Raw genomic sequence first — 6,000 nt, forward strand, 5'->3', positions numbered from 1 at the left:
CATGCAGACTGCACCCGCTACTGTGCCCTAAGCATTACAGTCAGAGATTTTTTTTTTTTAACGTCTACACAATAGTTTGTCTCAGCATACATAATTTTGTGTTCACCCAAGAGTTCTTACTTTCCACAGTAACCATTTTTAACACTAGCTCTTTACCTAGATTTTTTTTTTTTTTACTTCAGAGTAATTGAATACACCACTGAACAGCCTGCTTTGGACTACTCTGATTTCCTAAACAGCTCAACTAACTGGGAGCTTCTTCTGGCGGATGTAGCAACTACGCAACAGTGAAAAATAGGGAGTAATCCAATCGGTAGCACTCAAGGCACCCCTTATGGCTGAATGCTTATTTGTGAAATAGGAACAAATAAGAGTACCAACTAATTAAAACACTGGGAAACTGGGAAAAGGTGGTTCTCGTCCCCAGCTATCTGAAAGCAATTCAAAAGAAGACAATACCAAACTGCAAGATGAGTTTAGGGAAGTCCACAACATTCTGCTTCTTCCCATCTTTTTAGTGCCTGAGGCCTCCAGAGGTCACAGTTCACAGTGTGGCCCTAGCTTCTCTGTCACTCAGTCAGTCACTGAACATCTATTTCTTAATCTCCCACCACGTAGAGCACGGTTCAAGTTACTAGGGACACACTGAAAATGAACTCAGGTCTTAAGAGTACCTTGGTCAGTAGAACCAGCAAAGATGGCCTGACGTGCTCTTTCGGGATATCTGTGTGGAAGAGGCATGCAGTAATGGGCTAGTTATAAGAAATTAGGAGCATTAGTACTTAACTATAACCAAACCTAGAAGGAAAGTTCCAGAGACACCATTCATAGTTCAGCCAGTTTAACAATTCTATCAGCAACTTAGGTAAGATATAAAAAACAATCCGGTCTAATGTGCAGACAGCCTTTGTTTGAGAGGGCAGGCAAAGGTGCTAAATAATAGTATCAAACTCCCAAAAGCATCACGGGAAGGACAAGCTAAAATAAAGTTAGACAAAGTCCAATAAATGTTAGGTCTTGCAGTGACATTAGGACAGGATGGGAAGATGTGGCTTCAAGACAGCATGTGATTAGGACCCAGGGGTTTGAGTGAGGAAACTCACTGAGTCTGGGTAGAAAAGTGAATGTGAACTTGGACCGTATCAGTGCAGGCAGGACATGCAAGCTGAAGGAAGGGCTCCCCTATTCTACTCTGCGCAGGTCAAGGTGAGTGGGAAGACTTTGGCTCTGAGCCCCACTTGGACAGGTATTGTCCAGTGAACAACTGGAACATCTGTACAGAAGGATTAGTTCTGCAGGCCACCAAGTGGGGAGAGGGGGGAATTCAAATAAACAGGTAGAATTAGATTTCGACTCTACAGGTAAAAAACACCTCCTAGTGGTCAAAAACATGAGAAAGGTGGAACTCTCCACCCCTTACTAGATCACGTGCAGAGTATATAAAGGGATCCAAGCATCAAAGAAGGGTTAGTTGAGCTGGTCATTGATTTCCAAACCCTGGGTCTTAGTGAAGTTTTCACTGGTCTGTGCAAAATGAAAAGTGTCTGTGTATGGGTGAGTATATATGCACATGGGGGTAATTTTAACCAATGCCCTCTCTGGATGGGAAAAACTTTCTTTAAGTCAGCATGCGTACTCTTCCTTTTTTTTTTTTTTTTTCTTTTCTTTTTGGTGTATCAGTGTGAAATGCATTGATAGTAGACAGTAACCGCTGTTGTAAATCTTCAATATATCTATACCACAACATAGTGATGAATCTGACAATCCCTAAAATTTGATGTGTTTCCGATTTTTAATTTACAGGTAGATAAAAACAAAAAGTAAAGGAATGACATAAAGGGACCTTACGGACCTTTGTGGTACAGAGAGGCTATGACAACTAGACTCAAATTACTGCATCTCTTCTTCTTTGCTATCACCCAAGTTGGCTATACAATGTTGTACAGGGGAAAAAAAAAAAAAAATATATATATATATATATATATGTGTGTGTGTGTACATATACACATATCTCAAGGAATTAGGTTATGCTAAATGTGAAATCTCCCAAGAAACAGAACCTCTACTGTGGGTAATATCCGGCTCCCCTGGACCACTCTTTGGAACCAAAGTTTATGAATCAAGTTCAGAAAGGATCAAAATAATTTACCTCTGAAGTTCTGAAGCGTTTAAATTCCTATCACACTGTTATCCTTCCTTTAAAAGGGGTCACAGCTAGATGTGATTGCAACAGAAAAGCAATTTCTGAGTCACTGATTTCCAGGTAAACTAAGTAAGCTATAACTCTCATGAATGTTCACACACAAACTTTCATAAACCAAAGAAAGAAAAGACACAATCGTGAAAAAATATAAACTACCCCAATCAGTCATTTTCATTAATCCATACATTTATTTGAAACATTAAAGAAACCTAAAATTTTGGTGCTGAAAGGGATCATGAAAAAACTTTATCCAAACTCATTTGTGCCAGGCACTAGAGGCAGGAAGCTAGAGAGGTTCCTGTCTTTCTTGCCTAATGCTCTTTCTATCCCATCACCCTGCAAGGGATCTAAGTACATTCACAGAAGGAGAAAATGTGGAACACGGTTCCCTATATTCTTTAGGCCTGTACTTCATATTTCATGCAAGTTCAAAACAGATTTAAAAAAAAAAAAGAAAACCCTTTGCTTTTCAGCTAACAATAACAGTCTGAATTTTCTTCAAATTCAGCATATCTTTGAAGGGATTTGTAATCCTAAACCGTCACCTTAAGTAGATCGTAAGTTCAAAGGCTCAATGCCTTCCTCAATCTCACAAAAACAAACAAACAAACAAACAAACAAAACACCTTTGCATCTACCAATCATGACTGGGGTTTGGGGGCTGTATCAACATAAACACAGTTCTTTGCAAAGTATGCAGTAAATTCAACCCCTTTTAAACTAGTTTTGATGACCAAACACAGCACTTTCAAACCAGTTTCAATTACCAGACAATTGCCCTTTCAAGATAGCTCACTATTATTTTCCTCACTTTGAAGAATAGATAGATTTTCAAAATGAATAACCCAGTAACCCTTTTGCCTCAGGTAAAGAGATCCCCCAAGGTGCACAGGTGTTTACCAAGCTCAGGTATCAGGGAACCCTTCTAAATACCATTCCAGTCTCAAGAGAAACGAAATAAAACAAAACGTACAAACCCTATTACACAGCTTTAACTACAATAAGTATCATAATAGTCAAATCCTGATACTGATAATTTCCCTCTTACATTCCTGAAAATTAAAGCTCTTTGAGAAAGACTAAGATTTAAAAAAATCAAAAGCATGTGATGGAAAATATACACTTAAATCAACTAGGGAAAATCTGCAGCCCATACTCTAAAGCCAGAAGCTCCACTTCCATTTATCTCTTGCTTTATTTTCCAGACCAAATGCTTACAACTGCTTCTTATCCAAGTTCATTTCACCCCATCTATAGGTAGCATATGGGTACTGATAAAAGCTGTTTCTGATTTCATTTCATTCCCAACTTCCCAGATGTTTGCGAGAGAGGTTGTGTTTTTTTTCCCCCCCCTTCAGCTATTTGCGAATATGCTCTAATTTAGAACCAACAAATTTAACATATCATATTTTAGGCTGGGCACGACACACAATAAATAACAGCTATAAGGAATGTCGAGATATTTCACCAGCTTATAAATAAGTTTGCCTACGTAGGCAAGATTTGGACAGGCTGCCATGATCTTGTTTTAGAGAAAAAGTACTGAAAACACATAATTGAGAACCCGATGTTACCAAAATGGCCAACTACAGGCCATTGTACTTTAGAAATGAAACACGCGATATCAACTGGGGAGAATAAAGATGGCCCCAACACAATCCTTGGTATGACTCATGCATGTATACTTCAACTCCATCTCAACAGAGCCTTCAGGAAGAATCAGTGTTATGTGTACCGAAAACTCAAGAAAGACTGCACTTTCTCAAGAATAATATTCTTTTATACTTCTCTGAATCAAGCAATGAACTACTAAATTAAGCAGAAAACATCCTTAGCAGAAATGTTATAGAAATAGAATTACAAATCTCACTGTAGCACTTTGAATTCCTCAAGTCAAAACAGACATCCTTAAATTTGTGACTAAAGACAGTAACCAAGTTGTCCCTTGAAATCCATCTTTAGGAATGCCAGAAATAATAGGCCATCTTTTGATGTCTGCACAAATATTGGTTTTATAGGGAAGTAATGTATTTCAAGGAAAGCAACAGTTTTGGAGATTTTTTTTTTTTTCTACCATTACTAACTGGAAAACTGGAAAAATTACAACCTGGATTGCAGACAGGCAACTCAAAAGCGCAGTTTACTAAATGCCTGTCATAAGAAAGCCATCTAGTGTTAACATTTAGAAATGAAAACTGCAGACAAAAGAGGCAAAGAAAAGAAACATCTAAGTGACTATTTTCAACTTACTGAGCAAACCTATGAGAATCCCCAAGATTCTTTGTTTACAAAAAAAAAAAAACAACAAAGTCCATCCTTATCAAAAACCGTGTCTAAATCTAAACAAAATCCCAAAACTGTACAATTGCAATTTTTACCAAAATCAGGTTTTGGTGACCACCATTCCGTGACCAATGCACTTGATGTTTCCAATACTCACGCTGGAGTCATCCTGGGCTGAATTAATTTAACCGAAGCAGGTTAATGATGACAAATATCTCCCAGAGGGGTCATGCCAACTTGTTTTCTCTTCCCGAGAAGCATCGGCTCTCGCTGGTAGACGATGAACCGAGACTGATTCTTTGGGTTTGCGGCGCGGTTGAAAATTAATCTGTAGGTGCTCGTGGGGATACTCCGGGGACCTGGCCAAACGAGCTTCCACGAAACGGGGGCCCGAGCAGGACCGGGAGCGGAGGATGGAGCGAGACGCGGAGCCGGGGGAGCCGGGGAGCCGTCGGGCCCCGAGGAAGGGCGCTCGCCGGCCGCTGGGACCTTACAAAGAGGGGCGGGCGCCGCGAGGGCTCGCGCCCCGGGCACACGCCGTCCCGGGGAATAAACCCCGCAGCAAGTTCAGCAAGTGACCCCGCCCGGCGCGCCGGGGAACCGCGCCGGGCAACCTTTTTCTCTCCTCTCCGGTTAGTCACGGAGGAGTCGTTGTGCGCCCGGAGAGTCCTGCTTAGTGCTCGCGTCTACGAGACGGGATAACCTTTCAGCCGATCGATAAGTTTGAGAACGAGCGGCGGCGGCTCCTCTCCCACCCCTGGCTCGGGAGCGCGGGCGCATCTGCCGGCCGGACCCTCGCCCCGCGCCCCGGCCCCCCGTCAACCCCCGAGGCGCCCCCGAGGGCGGGCCCTTCACCTCGGGACGGTCCCCGGACACGACCCGGAGGCTTCCGAACGGAACCCCCCTCGCCCCGAACGCACCTCGGAGACGCAGTCCGCCGGGACCTGCTACAGCCCGCGAGCGCGCGGCGGCGCGTACCGGGGTCGCCGCCTCGCCGCCCGCCTCTGCCCGGGGCTGCCCATCGGCCCGGACCCTGCCCGCGCCGGGCTCCGGCGGGAGGCGGCCGGGACCCGCCGGCTGCGGCTGGAGCGGTCGGCCTGCGGTCGGGCGGGCGGGCGGCCGGGGCGGGGGCGCGGCGCTGCTCCTCCTCCTCCTCCGTCCTCCTCCCGCTCCGCCGGCTCCTCCCGGGCTCCCGCTCTGCCGCGCCGGCTCCCGACACCTCCGCCCGCCCGCCCGGCGGCACCGCCCCCCGCCCGCCCCGCGGCCTCCCATTGGCAGCCGCCTGCCGGCCCCCTCGGCCCCGCCCCGCGATTGGGCGCGGGCGCCGTCCGTCCCGCCGCCCCGCGGGGCTCCGGGCGCAGCCGGTGCGCGGTTCCCAGGCCCCGAGGCGCGCTGGAGCGGGGCGGCCGGGAGGGGCTCGGCGGGCTTCCTGCGGAGGGCGCTGCGCGGGGCGTAGCCCACCTGGTCCCGCAGTCCGGCGGCGCCGTCGCCGTCCTCCTCGGGACTCGTTTTCA

The 6,000-nt window shown here is 46.1% G+C and overlaps 1 protein-coding gene across 4 annotated transcripts in view; it reads right to left on the reverse strand.

Moving 5' to 3' along the window:
• SIPA1L2 (signal induced proliferation associated 1 like 2) overlaps nucleotides 1-5,528 on the reverse strand; it is a 217,210-nt gene extending 211,682 nt beyond the window's left edge. For 3 of the 4 annotated variants that reach the window (XM_059900962.1, XM_059900959.1, XM_059900960.1), the window contains exon 1: nucleotides 5,407-5,528. The gene's annotated coding sequence lies outside the window, so the exon portion shown is untranslated. Of the gene's footprint in view, nucleotides 1-4,643; nucleotides 4,783-5,406 lie in introns of those variants that run through there. The other variant, XM_059900961.1, reaches the window with a different exon arrangement.
• Nucleotides 5,529-6,000: the final 472 nt, after the last annotated feature.

The sequence above is a fragment of the Balaenoptera ricei genome, chromosome 16 (genome assembly GCF_028023285.1).
Source record: "Balaenoptera ricei isolate mBalRic1 chromosome 16, mBalRic1.hap2, whole genome shotgun sequence".
In the NCBI taxonomy this organism is placed as follows: domain Eukaryota; kingdom Metazoa; phylum Chordata; class Mammalia; order Artiodactyla; family Balaenopteridae; genus Balaenoptera; species Balaenoptera ricei.